The sequence below is a fragment of the Acomys minous genome (assembly GCF_964271855.1).
Source record: "Acomys minous genome assembly, chromosome: 20".
Taxonomy (NCBI): domain Eukaryota; kingdom Metazoa; phylum Chordata; class Mammalia; order Rodentia; family Muridae; genus Acomys; species Acomys minous.
The window spans coordinates 1640226-1665818 of record NC_140502.1 but is presented as its reverse complement, the minus strand read 5'-3'; the positions used below and the strand labels follow the sequence as shown (position 1 = coordinate 1665818).

At 49.0% G+C, this 25593-nt stretch overlaps 2 pseudogenes across 2 annotated transcripts; both read right to left on the bottom strand.

Moving 5' to 3' along the window:
* Window positions 1-14200: 14200 nt before the first annotated feature.
* On the bottom strand, window positions 14201-19691 carry LOC311590830 (grpE protein homolog 1, mitochondrial-like; annotated as a pseudogene). The gene is made up of 2 exons: window positions 19660-19691; window positions 14201-14795 (listed from the first exon to the last, which is right to left on the bottom strand). The product of its transcript is annotated as a grpE protein homolog 1, mitochondrial-like (transcript).
* Window positions 19692-19721: 30 nt separating this feature from the next.
* LOC311590829 (nucleoside diphosphate kinase 6-like) lies at window positions 19722-20369 on the bottom strand (annotated as a pseudogene). The gene has a single exon. The product of its transcript is annotated as a nucleoside diphosphate kinase 6-like (transcript).
* Between the last annotated feature and the right edge of the window lie 5224 nt (window positions 20370-25593).

Sequence of the window (25593 nt, the reverse complement as noted above, 5' to 3'; positions counted from 1 at the left end):
ATGACATCAAAAACAGTCTGTAACTCCAGTTCCAAGGGATCTGGTACCTCACAGCAATGCACATAAAATAAAATAAAATAATATTAATTATTTTTAAAAAATATGCTGGGCATGATGGCGCATGCTTTTACTTCCTAGCACTTGGAAGGGAGAGGCAGGCTTGATCTGCAAACTGAGTTCCAGGAAAGCCAGACCTACACCCAGAAACCCTGTCTGGAAGAACAAACAAACAAATAAACATGAATTTTGGAGGAGGAAAAGTTGAGGGGATGTATGCAGAAGAACTGGGAGATGGGAATAGATGCTAAATATGATAATATTTAATTGTATACGTATAAGATATTCTCAAGAATAAAACAAAATTTTATAATAAAAATATATAATATCAGATGAAGTATAGACACCCCCACACACACAAAAAAAAACCCCAGTAAGTATTATAAATATAATTTAAGACCTGAGCGTGATGGTGTGTGCCTTTCTTCCCAACACTCAGGAGGCAGATGCAGGTGGATCTCTGTGAGTTCAATGTCAGCCTGGTCTACAAAGAGTGACCCAGAACAGCCAGGGCTACACAACAAGAGCCTGTCTCAAAACAATAACTGACTATAATATAACATAAGGTGTTAGAGTCAGTCTCGGTGGGTTTTGAATGGGAAAATATTCTTAGGTGAGCACAGAGCCATAAAGGGAAAAAAACCAAAAAACAAAACAACACAAAACGTAAAACACTAACCTTCTCTACAATGAATGGTACTTACAGTATTTGGAGATAGAGCTCAGGAGTACAGCACCTGCCTGGCTCCCATCTTTAGTGTCACGGAAAAGAAGAAAAGGAGGGGAGAAGATAGAGAAAGTAGGAGGGGAAGCAAGGGAATTGAGGAGATGGCTTGTTAGCACACACGACTCTTCCAGAGGACCCAAGTTCAGTTCCCAGCATCCATGTTGTGCAGTAGCCGACAATGGTCTATATAACTGTAGCTAGTGGATGTCTGGCAACCTCTTCTGGGCTCTTTGGGCACCTGCACACATGCGTGCATACATACATTTAAACACACACGTACATACAAAATTAAAAAAAACAAATCTTTTTTTTTTTTTTTGGTTTTTTTAAGACAAGGTCTCTCTGTGTTAGCCTTGGCTGTCCTGGAGTCACTTTGTAGACCAGGCTGGCCTCGAACTCACAGCGATTCGCCTGCCTCTGCCTCCCGAGTGCTGGGATTACAGGAGTGCGCCACCACATCCGGCTCAAATCTATTTTTTTTAAGAAAGAAAAGAGAAGGGAAGGGATCTCAAAATTAAAGAAAATGTTTATGGGCTGGAGAGATGACTCAGATGTTAAGAGCGTTATCGGCTCTTTCAAAGGTCCCGAGTTCAATTCCCAGCAACCACATGTAATGCCCTCTTCTGGTGTGTAGGCATATGTGCGGGCAGAACACTGTATACATAATAAATGTTTGAGATGCTTTCAATAAATAAAACACACCTATCTGCATTGTAAAAGAAACCTACAAGTAGTTGAGGAAGAATAAAATCCCTGTGGTGGTTTGAATAGTAACGGCCCCCTTAGGTTCATGTGTTTGAATGCTTGGTCCATAGGAAATGACAGTATTAGGAGGTGCGGCCTTGCTGGAGTGGGAGGTGGCTTTGTTAAAGGGGGTGTGTCACCGGAGGGGGCGGGGCGTCTCAGAAAGTCAAGCCAGCTCACTTCCTCCTGCCTGCCCAGCCAGGTGTAGACCAGCTCACTTCCTCCTGCCTGCCCTGCCAGGTGTAGAGCTCCACTTCTGCTGCGTGCTCCCCGCCCTGATAATAACGCACCAAACCTCCGGACTGTGAACCAGCCCCAGATTAATGCTTTCCTTTATAAGAGTTGCCCCGGTCATGGTGTCTCCCCGCAGGAATAAAACTCTAACCGAGACAATTCCTATTATGAAGAGAAACAAAGGTTGCCGAGGAGCCTTTTGAATAAGAAGAAAACAAAATGACCCAGGACGGTATGGAAGATGTTTCGATCTCTCTAAGGCTCACAGAAATGCAAATTTAAATCAATATTATACTTCATCTATTAGATTGATGACAACCAAGCATTTTGACATCCACTGTTAGGAAAATATGGGGGAAAAAAATAGATGCTTCTGAACTGCTTATGAGAACGTGAATGAAGCCGGGCGTGGTGGCGCACGCCTTTAATCCCGGCACTCGGGAGGCAGAGGCAGGCGGATCGCTGGTCTACAAAGTGAGTCCAGGATAGCCAAGGCTACACAGAGAAACCCTGTCTCAGAAAAAAAAAAGTGTGAATCAAGCTGATGTGTCCCTGTAACCCCAAACCTCAGGAGGATGAGGTGGTGGTAAGATCAGCCTGGGCTACAGGGAAAGACCCTAAGTTAGGAAAAAGAAAAAGGAAGAGAGGAGAAGAAAAGGAGGAATGGGGGGTGGGGGAGAACGAAGGGGGGGAGAGTTTGTTATTTTGTTTACGTGTCTCTAATGCACTGAGATACAGGTGGTTATGCCTAAGGACCAGAGAACGTTCTATAAGAGCAAAGACCATGCTGGGCGGTGGCGGCGCACGTCTTTAATCCCAGGACTCGAGAGGCAGAGGCAGGTGGATCTCTGTGAGTTCAAGGCCAGCCTGGTCTACAAAGTGAGTCCAGGACAGCCAGGGCTACACAGAGAAACCCTGTCTCGAAAAACAGAGAGAGTGAGAGAGAGAGAGAGAGAGAGAGAGAGAGAGAGAGAGAGAGAGAGCACAAAGACCATGTGGAGCTCACAGCCATCAAGAACAAGGCGTTAATCCTGTGAGGACATGAACGAATTTGGAGGCAAAGTTCCCCCTCCCCCACCGTCGTCACCACCACCTTCCTGATAGGAGCCGAGACCTTGACTTCGCTCAGTGAACGACCCCATACCTCATCCAGAGCTCCGACTACGGAACTGCGAGGCAGGTGCACATCATTCTGAGCGCTGAGTCCACGCTAATTTGCTATTTTGGGGAACATACCCGGTACACCCCCAGAGAAATAGAGTCATGTCCGCGGGGCTGGAGACCTGTCTCAGCCGGTAGGAGCACTTCCTGCTCTTGCATCGGACACATTCGCACCATCCGCAGGGCAGCTCACAACTATCTCCAACTCCAGCTCTGGGAGATCCTACACCCACCTCTGGCAACTGCATATGGATTCACGTGCACACACATATTAAAAATTGAAATAAAAAGATAGTCTCATGCCCAGCTGTGTGCAGTAGAGGTCTGGGCTGCACAAATGCTGGAAACGGCACTCTGACCTGGCCCCAGTTGTTCATTGCTTATCTCTAAACAAACAAAAACTGAAAACAGGGGCTGGAGAGATGTCAGTATATAACACTGGATGCTCTTGCAGCAGATCTGGGTTCAATTCTCAGCACCCTCATGGGAGCTCACAGATCCTTAATTCCAGTTCTAGGGGACCTTATGCCCTCTTCTGGCCTCTGCAGGCACCAGGGACACATAAGTGCACAGCCATATGTGCAGGCAAAACACCAAGACATAAAATAAAAATAAGTATTAAAAAAAACAAAAAACAAAACCCTTGGAAGCCAGGCATGGTGGCGCACGCCTTTAATCCCAGCACTCGGGAGGCAGAGGCAGGAGAATCGCTGTGAGTTCCAGGCCAGCCTGGTCTACAAAGTGAGTCCAGGACAGCCAAGGCTAACACAGAGAGACCTTGTCTTGAAAAACAGCTGTGGAAACAACATAAATGACAACCCATCAGGTAAACGGTTTAAGAAGTACATCAAGCAGCAGAAAACACCTTGAGCCACATAGAGAAATATCAAAATAATGGTGCCACGTGAAAGATTCCAGATGCCGAGGGATTTAGGATTTCACTCACACAGGATCTAAGCGACACAAACACATCTCTGGGAGCCAAAAGCCCATGAAGGTTAGCGGTGGCCAAGGGCTGAGAGAGGAGAACGCCTCAGAGGGATGGGAAGGCGTGAGGGGACAGTGTCCCCTGCCTCCACTGTCTCTTTGGTTGTGAGCCTAGCCTTTAACGGCTGAGCCATCGCTCCGGCCTGCGCTTCCGTTGGGACGCTTTCAAGGGTGCACACGGTTTTCCGAGCTCATCACCACGTACAATTTAAAATGGATGCAGGTTTTTGTATGGAAATTAAATCTCAATTAACTTGATTAAAAATAAAATAAAATTCAAAGGCATCAAGGGGGGTCTTTCGGGAGTTCTTAAAAGAAAAGAATACAATTTCTGTTCGAATGAGTTTCCCTCATCCCTGATTGGAATTGCACTAAATTCGTAGAATGATGCAGGGGGACTCATCAGTGTTTCAGGGATCAGTCTTCCCACGTCTTGGGACACCTAGATCTGAGTCCTGGGACACTTTCCATACTGCAGTTACTGTCCAGTCTTCAAGGAGTTCACACGCTTTACCTGTCAAATAATCTAGACCCCGCATTTTGGAGAAAGAGGGTACGGAGGCCTGGAAAGATGAACGTTTGTGGTTTGGATGGGAAATGTCTCCAAAAGCTGTGCCTAAGGACCAGAGGGCTTTCTTCAGGAGCAAATACCCATGTGGTGCTGATAGCCAGCCAGAGCAGGACCTGCCCACCTCAGACCTCCCTAGGTCACCCCACATCATCTCCTGAGCCCACCCTAAGCCTGCTCCATGCCTCTGTGGGTTTACCCCGCATCTCCTGAGCACACCCTGTATCTCTAACCTACTCCAGATATCCTTACCCACCTTAGTTCATGGGCAGCTGGCACAAACTCCTCCCGGACAAACTAACAGATTTCCTCTGCCAGTTTTTGCTCCTGCCACCTTAGCCAAGGTGGAGGGCAGGCCCGAAGTGTCAGGAAGCTCCTATGCAGAGGGTGACTCTCTCTTTAAAATGCTTTTGTTTTTTATTTATTTTATGTGTATGGACGCTTTGCCTACACGCATGTCTGTGTACCACACGCGTGCAGTGCCCTCAGAGGCTAGAAGACACCATTGGATCCCCTGGCACTGAGTTATTGCTGGTCGTGAGCCTTAGTGTAGGTTCTGAGAATCAAATCTGTGTCCTCTGGAAGAGCAGCATGTGTTTTGTTTTTTTGTTTTTTTAACCACTGAGCCATCCAGCCCCACGCCCCCAAGGATGACTCTTCAATGTGAACATGACAGGAGGCAGGGAGAGGATCTGTTTCTCCATCTCGGCCACGTGTCCTAGTGCATACCTACAATGCCAGTACTGGGGAGGTTGAGGCAGAAGGATGCTGAGTTCCTGGCCAATCTGGGCTACAGAGTCCCTGTCTCAGCTACAGACTGACAGACAGACAGACAGACAGACAGACAGACAGACAGATGGATGATAGACAGATAGATAGATAGATAATTGCTTTTCTGCAGAGGGTCCTGTGATGGAAGATAAGCCAGCCACTAAAGCATCCATCGCATCCCACCCACCCAGTGTTTCATCCCTTCCCTCCCTCATACGTCCTAAGAATAAATAATACTTAAAATAACTTATGAACAACACAGCCTTCTTGCTCTCACCCAAATATTAATTATGATATCCCCAGTGAGTGGCAATGTGATTAAATGTGCTTCATTATTTTTGACGATCTTGATTACATACTTTGTGGTGCAGTGATTTGAAAACCTCGTCCAAGTTCATTTTGTCTGACTATCTGGCTTATGGCGCTGTGGAAAGATAAGTGGATCCGAATGCAGCAGGGAAGCCGGGAAGCCTGCCGTCGTGGTACCAGTCTGGGCTGAGGCAGGAGGATCTCGTGTCCAAGGACAACCTGAGCTACGTAAGGAGACCTTATTTCAATAACCAAAGTGAGCCTCACTGTACCACGCTGTGCGTTTCCCAGGGACTGCATATAAACCTACCGCGCAGGCAGCGAGGCAAAGTTTTTAGCAAAAATCCAGCCAGTAAGATGGCTCATCGGGTTAAAGGTGCTTGCTCCCCAAGTCTGATCTCTGGATTCTGTGCGAAAGCTGTCCTCTGAACTGCACATGCATGCTATGGCACACTCACACACACAAATGCACATACTCACACACACATACTCAATACACAAAAATACACATACACACACATACACGTACACACACTCACATACAAACCCCACACTCACACATACACAATCTACACACAGACAAAAATACATACACACACATGCATATACATGTACAAATACACAGATATACACACACTCAAAATAATAATAATAAATCAAGTAGAGGATGGAGAAATGACTCAGGAGTTAGGATTCTCTGCTGCTCTTACCTAGCACTTCAGTGGCTCCCAGAACCCACACCGTGGCTCACAGCTATTGGAAATGGATCCTTCAGCTCAGGAGACCTAACGCCTCTTCTGACCTTCATAGGCGCTGCATGTGTGTGGTGCAAGACATGTAAGCACTCAAACATAAAATGAAAAACAGTGTCTAAACGGTGTTAAAGCAATAAATAAAATCTTTTTTTTTCTTTTTTCTTTTCCCCGAGACAGGGTTTCTCTGTGTAGCCTTGGTTGTCCTGGACTCACTTTGTAGACCAGGCTGGCCTCGAACTCACAGCAATCCACCTACCTCTGCCTCCCAAGTGCTGGGATCAAAGGCATGCGCCACCACCGCCCAGCTAATAAATAAAATCTTAACAACTAAATCTTGCCAGTGCTTGCCACAAGCTTGTCACCCCAGCTACTTGAGAGGCTGTAGCTCAAAGTGCCAGTGTTTAAGGCCTGGGCTACAGAGTAGGTTCAAATCCACCCTAAACAAAATACAAAATAAAAAGTAAGAAGAGGGCTGTGGATATAACTCACAAATAGAGTGTGCAAGGCCTAAGGGCCCAGCATCCAGGGTGGGGGTGGGGAGGGGCAGGAAGAGGGAGGCGGGGCAAGCACAGTACTTTTCCCTGATACCAGTCTTTTTGATCAATTAGATAGATAGATAGATAGATAGATAGATAGATAGATAGATGTGTATGTTTGTATATATGCATGTATTTGACACAGTCTCACCGTGTAGCCTTCTGGAACTCACTATGTGGGCTGGCCTCTGACTCACAGAGATCATCCTGCCTCTGAATTCTGAGTGCTGTGATTAAAGATGTGTGCCACTACGCCGGGTTTGGTCACTCTTTTTTTTTTTTTAATGTATATGAGTATTTTGCTTGCATATATTTCTGTGCACTGCATGTGTGCTTGGTCCATGAAGAGGGGTTCGGATCCCTTGGAACTGAAATTACAGATGGTTGTAGTCATCACGTGGGAGCTGGGAGTCAAATCCAGGTCCTCTGGAAGAACAGCCAGTGGGTTGGTTGGTTGGTTTGTCTGTTTGAGACAAAGTAGCCCTGGCTATTCTAGAATTTACTCTATAGTCCACGCTAGCCTCTAATCCACAGAGATGCGCCTGCCTCTGCCTCTCTGAGTGCTAGGATTACTGTCATGCGCCATCACGCCTGGCTCTGATCATTGCTTGTTTTTGTTTTTTTTTTTAACTTAAAATTTTTTTTTATTTTTACTTTTTGGTTTTTCGAGGCAGGGTCTCTCTGTGTAGCCTTGGCTGTCCTGACCTTGCTTTGTAAACCAGGCTGTCCTCGGACTCACAGAGACCCTCCTGCCTCTGCCTCCCGAGTGCTTGGATCAAAGGCGTGCGCTCTGATCACTGCTTTTTAAATGTTGCATTTGAAAGAAAGAAACCGAAATAAACGCTGTAGTTCTAGCACCCAGGAAACAGGCAAAAGCTAAGCGTTTTTCAAGGGTAGTCCTGGACGCACACTGAGTTCCAGCCTACACAAGGCGATATGGGAACCTCACTCCAAGTTGCAGGTTTGTTTCCAGTGAAGAGAATCTAAACTCACTCAAATTCTATCTTCCGGAAGATTTGAGGTTTGCTTTAGACAGGCAAACCTACTTAGCAAAGTTTTCAAACGTCATTAAAAGTTGGTGGACATCTTGTGATTCGGTTGCTTGGTGTCTCTACCACCACCACCACCAGCAGCAGCAGCAGCTAAGCTCTGAGATGGTCCAGGACTCCGTGGCGTCAGTCCTCTGCAGGGGTCTCTTCAGCTTTGCCTTCTGGGAAGTCTAGACCACCAGGGCACCCAGAGCAGAAATAAATCATCCTCCCAGATAGTGGACTACGGGCTCCTTGTGGTGTGTCACCTATCCTGACTTGGGTCCTACGGAAGAGCAGCCGGTGTTGTAAACTGCAGAACCGTTGATCCAGCCCCTACTGACTTTTATAAGTGTGTGTGTGAGTGTGAGTGTGTGTGAGTGTGTGAGTATGTGTGTGTCCAGTGTGCCAGGGTGTCCTTGAATTCACAGTTACCTTGCTTCAGCTTTGAGTGTTGGGATTTCACCTGTCTATAATTCTGACAATGTTGTTTGTTTTTTTTGTTTGTTTGTCTGTTTGTTTTAGAGAGTTCCTCCGGAGGACCCTTGAACTCCTGGGTTCAGCCTCAAGTAGCTGTTGGGGGTACACCACTACGCCCAACAAAGAGAAGACCTTGCATGCTCTCATTCCCACCCTCCTCCTCCAAAACACACAAACACCTAAGGAGAACCTGACTCGGGTATTACACAGTGTGTGAGTGTCCAAACACGGCAGCGCACCCCTATACATGTGCACAATTGCTACATGTGAAATCAAGAATAAGACTTTGAAAGGGAGGCCAGAGGTGGACCTTAATGTTTTTGTTTTTGTTTTTTGTTTTGTTTTCAAGACAGGGTTTCTCTGTGTATGTTTGACTGTCCTGGACTTGCTTTGTAGAGCAGGCTGGCCTCGAACTCACAGAGATCCACCTGCCTCTGCCTCGAATGCTGGGATTAAAGGCGTGGCCACCACACCTGGTTATGGGTATGGTGGCTTGATTAGAATGGTCCCCATAGGCCCAGGGGTTTGGATACCTGATCCCCAATTGGTGGTAGTGCTTGGGTAGGTTTGGAAGAGGTGGGGGGGGGGTGACTAAAAAATCCAGGTGGCAGTGGCTCACACTTGTAATCCCACCACTTGGGGAGGCAGAGGCAGGTGGATCTGGTCCATAGAAATAGTTCCCGGACAGCCAGGGCTACACAGAAAAACCCTGTCTTTAAAAAAAAAAAAATTAAAAATTTAAAAAAGGAGAAGAGAGAGGAGGAGGAGGGTGAGGAAGAGGAGGGTGAGGAAGAGGAGGGTGAGGAAGGGGAGGAGGAGTGGCACTGCTGGAGGAAGTACGTCACTGAGAGCAAGGCTTTTAGGTTTCCAAGTCACTCACAATTCCTAGTTCCCTCTCTACTTGTATCTTGTGGTTCAAGAATGTGAGTTCTTGGCTGTTTCTGCTACTGTCGTTCCCCACCACGATGGAGTCTTTCTTAACCCTCTGGAACCATAAGCCAAACAAACCCTTCCTTCTGTAACTTGCCTCGGTGTTGTATCACAGCAGCAGAGGGCAAAGTAAGACCTCGGTTCTGTCCCCAGCATTACCTAAGTCGGGGCAGAAAGTATAGCTGTCCCCTCTGAAGCTGGACCACGCAGACTAAGCTGGAGATGGCAAGCGAGGCTGTTTGACCTTCCAGGCGGAGGTAGGGGGTGGGGGTGGGGGATGACGGGGTAAGCATGGGGGTGGGGGGAGTGGGGAATTAGGAGGGTTGGGAGGTTGGAGGAGGGATGGGGGGGGGTGAGGTCCAGCACAGGCCTGGGTGATACTCTTATGTGTTAGTGGCGTGGAAGGACGCGTGGTGGACTGGGTGGGGTGGTGATTCCTTGCTCCCCTGGATTCTCCTTGGCGTGGGGGTGGGGGGCACAAGGAAGCCCGGCCTGCCGGGTCCCAGGGCTGAGATTCCTGAAGGTCTGGTGGGGAAGCACTGTCCAGGGAAGGGCACTGGAAGCCCCGAGTGAAGGTAAATGGTCTGGGAGGCCCCTTCCAGATGGGGAAAATCCAAGGCAGTTTACAAGCTGGGGTTCCTGGCTCTGGGGCGTGGCAGCTAGATACTGTTGCTTGGAAATAAAGCAGTGAGTAGGGCTTTGCTGAGCGGGGAGCACCCCAGATCTGTTCTACCGTCTTGCTCTGTCCAGCTTCCAGGCCCTGTAATCTAGACCAAGTCTCCTCCGAGGCGAAGGCGTCACCAGGCTCTCACACTCACAGACATTGCTTTTTCTGTAGCTTCGGTGAGCGGGTGCCGATCCCTCCCACAATAGATTCCCAGCCTCGTCCTTCATGGCTTTACCCCTTGAACCTTGGGGGTGGAAAAGACTGTGGAGACCAAGTCCACGAGCCCAGACGGCTTCACCCACCAATCCTCCACCTTTTGGAGGCCCAGAAACTCCAGCCCTGCCTCACAGAGGCCTTGAAAAGTCAGGAAACAAAAGGCTGAACGAAGTCTCCAGACGCAAGACTCAAACGCAGGGTCATGAATATGCAAAGTCATCTTGTTAAAATTTGCTGATTGATTGATTATAGGCTCACTAATCTCCTGGATTCAGATTTACCCAAACAGTGAGGGAAAACTTGGGAATTCTATCAAATATCATGGGATAGCGTCCCACTTGTGTGTGTGTATTTTTAAAGTGACTTATCCAGTGATTTCCTTGGCTTCCAAGTCACCATGAATATTTCATAGGTACGCCATACATTTAATATTTTAACACTTTTACATCATATCTACGGAACTGGTACCTGACTTGTATATTTATGTGACTATTGTTAGAAGTGACTAATTGGGTTTGATTAGTTCCATCATTAATATTCTGTCCATAATTTAACATGCTTCAATAAAATACCCTAAAGCAGTGTAATGATTAGATTTCAGGAATATGTGTTTTGCAATTAAGTTCCTCTTGATTTTGATATGCAGATGAAGAAATGGTGGTCTCATTTTAAAAAAAAAGCTGCCCTTATTAACTCAGCAGTACACTCTGAAGATTAGGTAAGAAAACCAAGATTTTCTCTTTGTATATGCTAGTTAAAATGTATTTCAATCAAGTCTATGTGGGCAAATCAGATTTGATTAGTTTAAGTTCACAGTCATTCTATCTAAATGAATAATGTGTCACCTAACATTGCAAAAATTTGATTAATAGTTTATCAGTTAATTAAAAACGAGGCTTAATTTTTCTTTTTTTAGGAAAACGCAAGGTAGATATTCCTTGTGTTCATCATAAATGCAAATTATTTCAGCTTGAATCTATTGTTCTTATTCTTCCTTTTTTTTTTCCTCTTCCTTCTTCTTCTTCTTCTCAGCCAATTGGCAAGAAAATAAGCTTTTTAGGCATGTCTTCCAGAGGGGCATGCAAGGAAACTTCTCTTGGCTCCTACGGTAACTTTCATTTGCATCTTGTTTTATTTGTCTGGCCTCAGTTTCTCCTTGCCCAGAGGTCTACACCCAGCAGTAAGAATCTGAGAGAACATTTTCTCCATGGGGCACGGACCATCCCTGAGAAGCCACGGCACACGTGAAGCATAAAGATGCTTCTCCCCGATGTGGTAAGGAGGAAAGCCTGACAGAACTATGCTGAGCATCCCTGCGTAGGTCCCCCATGGCAACCTCTGGGGCACAAAAGAAATCAGGCCTTCCTTGACCATCCTGTGAGCAAGGCTGTTTCTCTCTCATTGGTGAAATGCAGGCCACTGAGACTCCAGGACTTTCCCACACCATCTACACACAGGTGACGTGGGCTCCCATGGTCACACTCTGTCCCCCTGGAGGAGGGGCCAGGTCATCACTCAGGCTGCACCTGAGGCCACAATGACGGCAGAAGACACGGGAGGGCATCCCAGCCTCTCCTATGTGAGCTCTGTGCTGATGTGTCGTCAGTCCCATGAACTCTACTAGCCTTAGCCTTCAGAAAAACTTACTGTCACTCAGGGTTTACCGAGAGCATAGGGAGCGAGTGGACTCCATCCTAGCAGCCATGGTAGGTGCTGTAGCAGTCACCATCAGTGTATATTCTAGAACCAGGGGGTGGCACAGGTGGGAGGTACAATGGAGTTGGGGATTAGGGGACCTGGGCCTGGGTCAGGGAGGACTGTCATCTTGAGCTGAGATTGCAAAGGTGACAATCAAACTAAGATCTGGCGGATGGACATTCAGGTGGAGTGTTGAGATTGAAACAGTATTCAGGTGTGGGAGAGAGGACGGCCAGCCCACAGGGAGTGAGACGTGGAGGATAGCACAGGTGACTCGGGGACGGCAGGCAAGGGGCCAGGTACTGGGGAACCTCAAGTCTGTCTGCACCAAAGTGCTCGTGGGAGGACCCACAGAGTGAAACCAGAGTTTCCGGATCCCCTCTAGGACAGCATCCCATGCCTCAAAGCTTTGGGCAGTAATAGCAGCAGCAGCAGCAGCAACAGCAGCAACACATCCAAAACCAGAGTCTTGCTATGTAATCCAGGCTGACATCCACGTTATGATCTGCCCACCTCAGCCTTCCTTTTTTTCTTTTTTAAAGTGTGGCCTATTTATTATTTTTAATATATTTTATTGATTTATTCACATTACATCTCAATTGTTATCCCATCCCTTGTATCCTCCCATTCCTCCCTCCCTCCCATTTTCCCCTTACTCCCCTCCCCTATGTCTGTGACTGAGGGCGACCTCCTCCCCCTGTATAGGCTCATAGGGTATCAAGTCTCTTCTTGGTAGCCTTCTTTCTGTGTGCTGGGACTGTAGACGTACATACACCCCTACACCTGACTTTCATAGGGGACCCTCTAACCTGGACTGGAAACTGAAAATCAGTTTCAGCTCACGAGTGTGAAGGCAGAAACGCGAAGATGAGGAGCCCTGAGGTGCACCTGCCTGGCTCTGTGAAGGAAGCTGAGCATCTCGCTTGCCCAGTGTTCAAGGAAAACTCTGCACACTGTCCAAGTACTGATAGCCTAGCAAGGCCCAGTCTGCTGTGGCCTGTCAAAGCTGCTGGTTTTGCAGCCATCTTGACTGGGCCCACATCCTGGCTCTCAGGCCCTGGAAAAAAAAACATTGTCTATATCTATTACCCGCCACATGTGTCTCCAAACTGACATTTCTCTTCTACTGTACTACAGGGCTGGACTTTAGCTTTCTGTTCTGGACCTCTCTGGCCTGGGTTTAGGACCTGTAGTCATCATGAAGATCAAGCATGTGTGTCTGGAATACAGGCAGGCCAAGACAGGTTATCAGTGCCATGGGTGAGCCAGTGTCTTTTATTTTATTTTATCTATCTATCTATTTATTTATTTATTTATTTATTTATTTATTTTGAGACAGGGTTTCTCTGTGTAGCCTTGGCTGTCCTGGACTCACTTTGTAGACCAGGCTGGCCTCGAACGCACAGGGATCCGCCTGCCCTGCCTCCCGAGTGCTGGGATTACAGGTGTGCGCCACCATGCCTGGCAGTGGCTTTTATTTTTAGACAGACTTATTTAATTTATTTTATGTGTATTGGTGTTTTGCATACATGTATGTATATGCACCACATGCTTGCAGTGCCTGCCAGAGGTCGGGAGAGGGCATCAGATTTTTTTTGGAACTGAAATGACAGATGACTGGGAGAGCAGCAAGTGCTCTTAACCACTGAGCCATTCCTCCAGCCCCGAGACTGGCAATTTTAAGGAATTTCTTTCTTTCTTTCATGTATATGAGTGCTCTAACTGCACATACACATGAGTGCCAGAAGAGGGCATTAGAGAGCATAGATAGTTGTAAGCCATCATGTGGTTGCTTGGGAACTGAACTCAGAACCTCTGGAAAAGCAGACAGTGGTTTTGTTGTTTGTTGTTGTTGTTTGTAGCCAAAGTCCTTTTTATTTGTGTAAAGCATTTACCAACCACCAGGTGAAACAGATACAATGTTAGTCCTACTACTCCTGAGGCCCTGCTTGCCTCCTTCTGACTTAGGTGGCGCTAAACTCCGTGGCCATACTCCCAGAGCCCCTGATGCAGGGTGCAAGCAGCTTCATGTTCTGCTTAGCTTAGGTGGCTCAGAGGTTAAGAGCACTGTCTACTTTTCCAAAGGTCCTGAGTTCGATTCCCAGCAACCACATGGTGGCTCACAACTGTCTGTAAAGTGGTCTGATGCTCTCTTCTGGCCCGTGGGTGTACATGCAGGCAGAATGCTGTATACATAATAATAAATAAATAAATAAAAGATTCCCAACAAGGCTGGGGCAAGGGTCAGATGAATTCCCAGAGGGGAAGTTACAAGCCTGCCCCTCGAGGTCTAGCAAGTGCCCTTCAAAGTCCAGAGCCCTGAAGGAGCCAGCTAACCTTCCTCCACCACTGTCCCCAGAGCTGGCCTCAGGGTGTGGCCGAGCAGCTTGTAACCCACCTTACTAATTAGCACCACAGTGCCTGCTCACCTTCCCCACCCCCAACACACACACACACACACACAGGGGTGTGGAACAAGGCTTCATGTCCGAAAGGGTCAAACGTGGCCCGATGGGGTCAAGCCTGAGCAAGCCGTGTTTTGTGATCACCTTCTGAATCTGGCCTTCGGTCGTCAGGAGCCCTTCATACAGGCTCTTCAGGTGAGGGCTGTTGTTGCTGGTGTCTGCCTCTGGGACACTCTGGGTTGCCTTCTCTAGGGTGTCTGCAACCTCCAGCAAGTCCTTGCAGAAGCCATGGAGGCCATATATACCTTGGCCTCCTCCACTGGCTTCTGGCTTCTCTGCCGCAGATTCTCAGTATCTGCCAAAGCTCGCTTGCGTTTTCCCACAGTCTCTCCCAGCTGCAGCTTCTCCTCCAGGAGGGTCTTGTCTGCAGAGGGCGGACGGCTTGGTGTATGAGGCTGGCTTGGTGCAGCCTCCAGGCGCTGGCGCTGCTGCCCAGGCCTTCTCCTCGTTTGTTGTGCACAGCTACGAAACAGAAAACCAATGGCCAGAACCGGGAAGAGGACCTGGGTTATTGTGAGCCAAAGGCAGGCCGTGCTCTTAACCGCTGAGCCGTCTCTCCAGCCCCACCACTGGCAATTTTAAAACCTGCCTCAGGATTCTATAAATTACAAATAGACAAATATGGAGGTTCAAACTCCCGGGAAGCCAAGGCAGGAGGATCACAATTTTGAGGCCAGCCTGTACTACTCAGTGAGTTTCAGGACAGTGTGTCAACACTCTGTCTTAAACTGCAAGACATCATACATCTCACACACACACACACACACACACACACACACACACACAAACCACACCACACCACACACGCACACACACCACATACAAACACCACAGAAATGTACACACACACACATACCATACCACACACGCACACACACCACACACATGTACACACACACATACATGTACTCACACAAACACCCCAATCCTGGACAAATCATCAGGGAGGAAGGATTGATCAAGAAGGCAAACCCCACTGGGACGGCCTAGCATCCAGGATATCACACCTGCCGCCCACATGTCTACACAGAGCAGATGCCCACTCCCAATGCCCCCTCTTAACCACTGGGCCATCTCTCCAGTCCTAAAGATAATATATTAGAAGCGACTCTCCTGACCCATCCGAGACCGAGTCAAGGGCTGGAGCAAAGACCTTGGCAGGACCTTGGAGACCGTACCCTAGGCTAACGGCATCAAGCCCAGGTTACCACCAGTGGATGTGGCCTGACCAACTCCAGTGAGACTTATTCATGACTCACAAAAACCCAAGTTCTCCAATTTGCAAAAGAGGCAACTGAGGCGTGACTCCGTCAGCGTCACATGGCCAGCAACGGGAAGCAGAAAACTCAAGTCAAGCTCAGCTGACTTCAGACTGCACATGCTACCTTGTGTGCGGGTTAGCGTTTCATCTCTGATGAAAACAGCCAAGAAGTGTTATCTTGGTTTATGGTTTCAGAGGTCTGGACTCAACGGCAGGCTGGCTCCTTTGCCTCGGCCCTGTGGTGAGGCAGAGCATCATCGTGACAGGAACATGTGGCAGATGAGGCAGACCACCTCTCTCAGAGGCCAGGAAGCAAAGGAAAGGAAAGGCAAGGCTCTGGAAACAAACGTGTGCCCCAGTGAGTGCCTTCTACGTGGCCCCTACCTCCTACCTAACAGCCCACCCGCCTAATCAGCAGGTTAACACATTGAGGAAGACAGAACACCCGGGATCAGATCCCTTCTCAGTAGTGCCACCAGCCGGGGATGACGTTTGGGGGACACTTTATAGCTATGCCACGATAGCCTTGGCACCGCGTGCCATCCCTGAAGTTCAGACAGCCAGTCTGGAGTTTATGCAGTCCATGGTGGAGAGTCCACACCTTGGTGAACAGTTTGGAACTCCTGCTCTCCTTTCTCTGATGAGCACAGGGAGGCAGAGAGGCAGGCCTGAAAGTCTGGGAGTCGAAGCACAGGCCTAGCCTTCCCCCCACCCCCCTGCCTCTCAGCTGCTCTTAAAATGACGCCTCACTTACTTTCCGACAGGCAGCAAAGGACATCCATATTCAAGGAGCCGACTCCCCTGCTGCTGGGAAGCTGAGAGGAGGCGAACTGTCAGTGATGTGCTCTTTTAAAAAGAAAGGAGAGGGATAAAAGGAAGAAAAATATCTACATCCCACCAGGAACAAATTCCAAAGGCGGCGTCTCTCAGGCAAGTTCAGGCCTCAGGAAGGGCTCCCTCTGAGCGCTGTGACATGCAGGGCTTGGTGGGGCTCATCTGCATGAAGCCACGTTTGGGGGAGCATGTTCTCCCAAATAAAAGCAATTCACTCCAAACCAGGCACAGTAGCACAAGTTCCCCATCACAGCATCTAGGACACAGAGGCAGGAGGATTGTGAGTTCAAGGCCAGTCAGGGCTATGGTGAGAAACCCTGCTTCACAAAAATAAAAAAAAAATAAAAAAGATTAGAATCCAGTGGTTAAGCCTGCTGACTGCTTCGGAGGACCTTGATTCTGTTCCCAGTCCACATGGTGGCTCACAAGCATCTGTAACTCCAGATCCAGGGGACCCGACAACCTTTCCTGATTTCCTCAAGTACCAGGCATGCACATGATGAGCACACCACACACACACACACCACACATCACATACACACACACATACACACCACACATCACATACACACAAACCACACACACACCACACTACACATACCACACCAGACACTCACACATACACACACACCACACACTACACACACACATCACACACACACCACACACACACACACATACCACATCACATACAGACAAACCACACACACACCACACTACACATACCACACCACACACTCACACATACACACACACACACACACACCACATCACATACACACATACCACACCACACACTCACACATACACACACACCACACACTACACACACATCACACACACACACCATACACACACATACCACACTTGCAGGCACACATACACACACACACCTCAACACACTACACACATCACACACACACATACATTATAGGAAAGAGCAGAAACACGACAAAAACTCACACAAAATAGACAAATCTAAAAAGCTTTAAAAAAAAAAGATTTCCTGAATGAGACAGTACAAAATAATTTAATAAAATTTAAAGTGTGTTGAGGGAATCCCCCAAAAGCTAAAATCCTAAATGTTAAGGGTCAGAGGTTGAATTTGAACTGAAAAACAAAACAAATCAAAACCTATCTACAAAGCTGACAGGCTGGACCAGCTCATCACAGAGAAGTGATTGATAGGTCAGAAATGGGTGACTTTAAGTCGGTGCTTGCTCCTTAGCTCCGGGTGGCCGAGGCACTGTGCTCCTGCAGTCGGCAAGGCTAACTAAGCCTGCTGGGGCTCAGTGCTAGCCCACATGTGCAGGCTGCAGGGGGGAACGCCGGAGCTGCCTCTGTGAATCACTAGCTCCGCATCTAGGAGACAGTTCAGGGGGCACCCGGGGAAGGTGGGAAGCCTCAGCTGAGATGAGCTCCTGTAGGGTAGCCACGTGTGAGCGTCCGAGGGCACCGTTAGACTTGCTTCTGGCATCCTCCTCATCCACTTGGGATAGTGCAAAATTCCTTCTCCTGCCTCAGGAGGGGCGGGGCGCAGAGAGCTCCCAGAAGGTAACAACGTCATTTGCTGGTTCCCTGAGCATTGGTTTCCACGTGTCACTCAATTGATCTCCCTTTGGGTGTGTTTTTCGGTGCTCATAGAACCCCAGGCCCTATGCATGCTGGGCAAGGACCCTACCACCAAGCAACATCCTTAACCCTACACATGCTGTTTGCACCTCAGCAACATCCAAGTCCGGGCGGAAAGGGATGACTGTAGTCTGCTAACATGGATGTACGGCAGCTGCCAGATATTTTGAGGCAAAAAGCTGGAGAGGTGGTGGTGAGCCTTCCACCTGGGGCAGCCAAGTAGATAAACACTGTTGGTCCGAGTTCCTACAGGCCTCCTGAGTGTGTGTGTGTGTGTGTGTGTGTGTGTGTGTGTGTGTGTGTGTGTTTGCATGTGTGCCTTTGTGTGTGATTCTGTGTATATGTGTGTCTATGTATTTGTGTGTATGTTTCTATGTGAGAATATATGTGAGTGTGTGTGTTTGTGTGTCTTTGTGTGTGATTCTGCGCATGTGTATGTATTTGTGTGTATGTTTCCATGTGAGAATATGTGTTTGTGTGTGTGAGATTTTGCGTGTTCATATGTATGTTTCTACTTGTGTGTGAATCTGTGTTTTGGTGTGTTTGTGAGAGTATGGGTGTTTGCATGTGTGTGTTTCTGTGTGTGAATATATCTGAGTGTGTGTTTGTGTATGTATCTGTGTGAGATTTTTATATATTTGTATATGTGTTTCTGTGTGTGGGGGGCCTTTCTCTATTTTTCTGTGTGTGAATATATGAGAGTATCTTTGTGTGTGTGAATGTCTTTGTCTTTGTGTGTACGTGTCTGTCTGTGAGTATGTGTTTCTCTGCTTTTCTGTGTGTGAATATATGTGAGTGTGTTTGTTTGTGTGTCAGTGTTTGTCTTTGTGTGTATGTGTCTGTGTGAGTGTAAGAAGTCCTCAGCCCTCTTGAGTACTTAGAATCTCTGTTCCTCCAGGGAGCGTGGGAAAGGCTGAGGGACTTCCTCACACTGCTAACTGATGAGTCCCAATGCTGGGATTTGAACCCACGTCCTACAATTATTTTAGGATCTAAAGACCAAAACGTCTCTTCTGGTTGGCACAGGGACAACTGTGCTGAGCTCTTTGTGTGAAAGCGCTATTTCCTCCATCGGATGGATCCATGTTGGCCGAGTGGCGAAGAGTTCCTTGGGTCCCCTGTCCCTGTTACCTCAGGTTTGAAATTGAACATTGCATAGAGGACCCTGAGACATTGCCTATGGGTAACAATGAACATTTTCTTTCTTTCTTTCTTTCTTTCTTTCTTTCTTTCTTTCTTTCTTATCACAGAATTTATTAAGGAAGCCAGGTTACACAGGCACTGCATTTTTCTGGTCAACGGGCAGGCTCCTTCTTGAGGAAGGATGACAGTACTTTACAAGTGTAAAGAGGAGACACCATCCTTTCTGAACACCCATGAATGTTCCTTAGAAGAGGTGGCTGTTTCTAGACCACAGCAGCTGAGCAGTGGTGGCATGCTAGATCTTCAGGTGGGGTGGGGGAGTGGAGGGGGCTGGGGGGCTGGGGAGTGGGGGGCTGGGGGTGGGGGGCTGGGGAGGTAGGGGGTGGGGGTGGGGAGGTGGGAGAGTGGGGGGGTAGGGGGTGGGGGGGTCCAACACAGACAGTGCCTTCAGCGTACCTTCCCTGACCCCAAGAGAAAAAGCTGAACATCATGACCTGTCCTCGGGGACTGACAGGGCTTTACAGGGCTGGTTTGGGGCCCTCTGTTTCAGCTGCACAGTGGATGATGCCTTCCTCTGGACTGTAGCGCCCTGGACCACAGCACAGGTGAGGCTCCTCTTCTGCACACCAGTGCTATTCACTGAAAAGTCAGGAAAGAAAGCTGCAATCTCTCTGCTGTGGGAAACCACAGAGTCTGAGCCTGGTAGCATTTTGGGTGTCAGCGAGGCCCAGACTCCCACAAATTGAACTGGGGACATGTGGCGTGCTGAAAATACTCTGGTGGGTACCAGAAGTGTCCTCCAAAGCTGGATGGCATCTTCCCATGAGCGCCATCAGCCACCGGTGGAAGAAATGCGCTTCATGCTCTCCGTAAAACCTCTCCGGCAGTCTTCCGTTTTCCACTGTAGTTCTCTCGTTCGAACAGTGAGGAACTTGCTGCTCAGAATCTGCTGATGAGCAGCCTCCAGAATCAGAGGGTGGGCAACTGCATCCGGCTTGATCAGGGCCTAGTGTGAGCTGGAGAGGCTGAGGACGTCCCGAGATGGAGGCCATCTCACCCCTGCTGGCTTTCCCCAGTCTTGAGCTGGATGAATCAGTGCATGTACCTGACCCAGCGCTCCCCTCCCCAAATCCAGGCTGCTAAGGGGTCTCCAGGAAGGACAGGTGACCTGGTCCACCCGCCAATGCTCCGCGGGGCCCCGACGATGAACGTTTCCGGTTCACCACCTCAGACCCCTGCCCTGTGCCAACTGACATGGGGCAGGCAAGAAAACAGTCCATCTCTGGGAGCTAAAATTTCACCTAGAAATTAAGGACTAGAAAAAGTAAGAAAGGGGAAAAAAAGGAGCAGGAGATAAAGTAGGCGCGTGATGAGCAGAGTAGGCTGCAGATTCTCCCATCTTAAGAGAGATTTAAAAAAAAATAAAAATAAAAATAAAAAATAAATAAAAATAAAAAAAGAGGGATTTTTCTTTTTGCTCTGAAATCTGTTTCAGCCACAAGGCTCTGTCCACTAAACAGCCCTATGGGGCAGGCTTCACGGCTCCTCCTCCCAGATGTGGACAGAGCTACTCACGTCAGTGGGAGATTTCGGGGTCCTGACTCACACCGTAGCTCTCTGGAGGGTTGCCCACCCACCCAAGGCAGGGGATCTTGTGAACACTACCTACTCTCCACTCTGTTCCCCTCTTCTGCAGGTGCCTCCTTCTTAATTACACCCAGAGAGCACAGGAAAGTGGATGCCAGCGATATTTATTTTCTGCCCTGAGCCAAGCACAGGTAACTCACCAGGGGCATCTTTCTTAATGAGGGAAGAAAAATGTCAGAACAGCGATCAGCCACAGTGTGCCCAATGGACTTAAAAAATAAGCAAAAAGAAATCGCATGGAGTTTCGTTTTGCATTAGCTAGCTGTGTATATGAGAGCAGATGAAAGCAGAAATGGGTGAGTACCAATACTGGGAGTCACCCCACAAATGGTACGAGACACTCTTCATTTGTGGGGATTTTGTTCTATTTAACACCAGCTTGGCGAGAGCCTGAGGCAGGAGGATTGACAATTCAAAGCAGCCCTGTCAAAAGCAAAGGCAAAGCTTTCTGTGGCTATGGGGTCGATGTCAGAGCCCTGGTGAAGTAACGCCCAAGACTGGCTGGTTGAAGGCTGGACTGGGTAAATTGGGGGGGACAGGGGGGTGACTCCCATCCCTCTCTGAAGTGCCTACTGACAAGAATCAGCTCTGGAGCCCAGCACACAGTAGGAGCTCGGAGAGCCTGGGGAGCCGGGATAAAGTCTTGATTGGTTTCATTCAGAGCCACAGAGAGGAGGCAGAGGAAGGGGAAGGCATTGTCCCTTCCGAGATAGCTCAAGGGGTTGCAGGGGACCGTAGTGAGGGCCCCGAGAGTGGGCTTTCTGGCTCCCCTTCCGTGTAAAGCTGGAGGCTGTGGGCAGAGCCCTCAGGTTGGGAAAACAGCTGCCACGGCCTTTGCAGACCAGCAGGAATCAGCCAGGTGGCTCACGTGTGAAAGGCCAGAGGCCTGTTGACCCCTCTGTGCCCTTCTCTACCTCCTCTTAACACCTCCCCCCACAAACACTGATGTAGATGCTCCATCCAGCTTCCTGGAGAGCTGGACCAGGAGAGTGCCAAGAAGGGACTAGGGTAGAGGCCACGCTGGAAGCAGGCGTTCTCTAGGCTCCAACTTTACAGGTCAGAGCTTCCACAGTAACCCTGACCTTCAGACTCAGGTGCCCATTAGAGTCTGCGCCTACTCTCCAAGACCTCATCACAAACATGCTTTCATTTACGCTGGGTCCTGGGTCCTGGCCTTCTAAGCCCCAAGGGGAAAAGGAGTCCAAAATGTAAAAAATGAGAGGATCATGTCTCTGAAAAGCCATGCCCTGTGCAAACGTCAAAGGGCGCCCTGAGGAACAGAGTGTGGCCTCTTTCACAAGCTGCATAGATAGAGCTCAGGGTCCCAGCCTCCTACATGTACCTGAGCTGTTTGATGAATGTGTCCCCAGGCTCGACAGCAGCTGTCCCCAGAGGACAGCTCCCAAGATAAATAAATAAAGCCTTCTCTGATGGTACATGCTGGTGTCCGGGCTCCAAGGCCTATTTTTAGAATGTAGGGCAATTTTCTCCCAGAATAGACAAGACAGCTAATCCAGGAGGGAGGCTTGAGAGAGAGATAAAGACGTCGAGTCTAGATTTGAATTAGTTGTGAGTATATTATTTGAAGAAATGTTGAACAGCTAAGCAAATATTTGATACCTTTGAATTGGAGCAGGCGTTTTTCACAGGCTGAGCACCGTGCATGGCTGCTGCTGGCTGAGACATTCCTCTTCTTTCAGGATGTACCTGGCTGTCACACCCGCCCGCCTCCTGCTGCTGCATGCTGAGAAGCTGTGTGCCCGCTGGAACTGTGTGCAGCCACATGCTCAGCCAGCATGTCTCCGGGACAGTGGCTGCACACCTCTCTCTCTCTCTCTCTCTCTCTCTCTCTCTCTCTCTCTCTCTCTCTCTCTCTCGCTCTCTCTTTCTGTCTCTCTCCCTCTCTCCTCTGGCCTCAGCCTCTTGAGAGGCTGGGACCACAGGCCTATGCCACCACACCTGAAAACTTTCCTTTTCTGAGAGGTATTTACTGCCCTTCAGTTTACCATTATCTTTTTTTTTTTAATTATTTTTAATTACATATGTGGAGGTCAGAAAAGGAAGGTCTCATCTCTCCTTCCATTATGTGAGTCCTGGGTTTCAAACCCAGGTCATCAGGCTTGGTGGCCAGCACTGTCACCACCTGAGTCTTCCTACCGTGTCTTATTAGAGGAGGTGAGGTAGCTGGCCCTGTAGGGCCTCATTGAAAAGGGTCAGATAAAATGATCTGTTCTGGCCAGGCGAGTCCAGGACAGTCACGATAATGTAGAGAACCATGTCGTGAAAAACAAAACAAAAACAAAAATGATCTGTTCTATATTTGGACCTTTTAGTCTGTGACCCTGGAGAGAGGGTTTGGAGACAGAAAAGAAGCCTTATCTTTTTTTTTTTTTTTTTTTTTTTTTTTTGGTTTTTCGAGACAGGGTTTCTTTCTTTGTGTAGCTTTGGCTATCCTGGACTCACTTTGTAGACCAGGCTGGCCTCGAACTCACAGCGATCCACCTGCCTCTGCCTCCCGAGTGCTGGGATTATAGGCCTGCGCCACCACGCCCGGCAAGAAGCCTTATCTATAGGACAGAAAGGCTGAGCCTGTGGGTTTGGACACAGCTGGGAGAACCTGCAGACTGGTGGAGAATCAGCTTACCACTGGAAGGCAGGCCCAGGAGGTCCAGGACAGGCGGTAGATCGGTCCTCAGAGTCAAGTTACTAGTTACCCAACCTGGGGGTGGAAGCCAGCACTGGTATTCCCAGCATACAGATGGAAAAAGCATTTGAAAAGCATATGCACGCACCCCTCTCTCTCTACCCCAGTGTGCTGGGTACTCTCAGGTCAACATGACACAATCTAGAGTTAACTAAAAGGAGGGTGGCCCAACTGAAAAATGCCTCCATAACATCCTGCTGTAGGGCATTTTCTTTTCCTTCCTTCCTTCCTTCCTTCTTTCTTTCTTTCTTTCTTTCTTTCTTTCTTTCTTTCTTTCTTTCTTTCTTTTTTTCTTCGAGACAGGGTTTCTCCGTGTAGCCTTGGCTGTCCTAGACTCACTTTGTAGACCAGGCTGGCCTGGAAATCACAGCGATCCGCCTGCCTCTGCCTCCCGAGTGCTGAGATTAAAGGCGTGCGCCACCACGCCCAGTCGGTTGTAGAGCACACTGTGAGTGGTGCAGTCCTTAGGCTGTTGGCGCTGTAAGAAATCCATGGGGCCGGGCAAGCTATGATGAACAAGACCAGTAAGCAGTACCCTTCCGTGACCCCTGCATCAGCATCTGCCTCTAGGCTCCTGTCCTGTTTAAGTTTCTGCCCTGTCGTCCTTCAGTGGGGGACTATACTGTAGAAGTGTGAGCCAAATAAGCCCTTTCTTCTCCAACTTGCTTTTGGTCGTGGTGTTTCCTCATAGCAATCGTGACTCTAACTGAGACGCCCGGAACAGTTAATCGGCTCTGACTAGGTGCTGGGTCTTGACCTGAATCCACTCAGCTAATCATTACAAACGCTCCACAAGGCATGCAATTCTATCATCTCCAACTTACAGAAAAATAAAAGGAATTCACGGAAGGGAATGATTCTGCCAGGTCTGGTGCGCCGACCATTGGTACGCACAGTCTCTTTGGGGATGCTTACATCCTCACCCTGCCAGGAGGACGCTGCTGGCTGTGCGGGCGTCGTTGGCGAGGCTCTGGGTGCAGGGATGTGCAGGGATCTGCAAGCCCTGCCAAGTCCTGGCTCCGCAGAGGCAGGTGCGCAGCCACCAGATGGCAGCAGATGCCTTGAGATCCCATGACCGCGAGGGAGCGCTGCCCTGGCCGGACCTGTGGAGCCCACCGCGGTGCACTCCCTGGATCCCGGAGCCTTGGCCAGCGGCTGGGTAACGGGAGAGCCCTCCCCACCGCCCCGCCGCCCCGCCCCACCCCGCCCGCCCTCGGCGAGCCGCCGCCTGCTGTTCGCGGAGCGCTGATTGGCTTGGGCTTGCAGATAGAGAGCCCGACGAGCAATCAGCCCCTGCGGGGACCCAGCGTGGGCGAACCCCGGGCTGCAAAAGAGGCTGGATTATCCTACCCAGGAGGGTTAGAACGTTCCCTCTAGTCTGCCTATTTCACACACTTCTCTCCGCAGCCGTCATCCCCAATCGACTTCCGACGGGTGGCGGGTGGCGTATGGCCGTCCAACGCCCAGCTAGGCCCCACCGAGCACCATCACACTTAAAACAGACTAGATCTGCACCAGAGCCCTGTAAAATGATGAACGGAACCCAGGGTCCTTTCTGAGCCCAATGTGGGTACAGGGCGCGGGGAGGGGGTTAGCGAGGAGCTGCAGAGGGGTAGACCAGACTCATTCCGAGAGCTCCTGGAGATCAAACCTTACGCCATCAGTGCAGAACCAGACTCCTCTGACTCGGAGGACCTGACTGAGAGCCATGCATGCCAGGAACTCCACTCCACAGCTGGAAACTGAAGCCAGGCTGAACGGAAGCATGCAGGGAAGGGGCAAGTGAGAGGAGTAGGAAGGGGTACGGGGTAGGGGGGACGGGAAGATGGACGTGGACCTTTCAGTCAGATGATACCTTAGAGAGAGATATCACAGCCAAAGTCCTTAAAGGGCTGAAAATAAAGAGCCTCACCCTGAGCATTACAAACTAATAAGAACTCCTCAGGCCATGCAATTAAAGCCCACCTAGCCAAGATTGTGTATGTGCCCCGTTGGGCCAAGAGGGAAGCTAGCCTATAGGAAACTAGGGACCTGTCTTG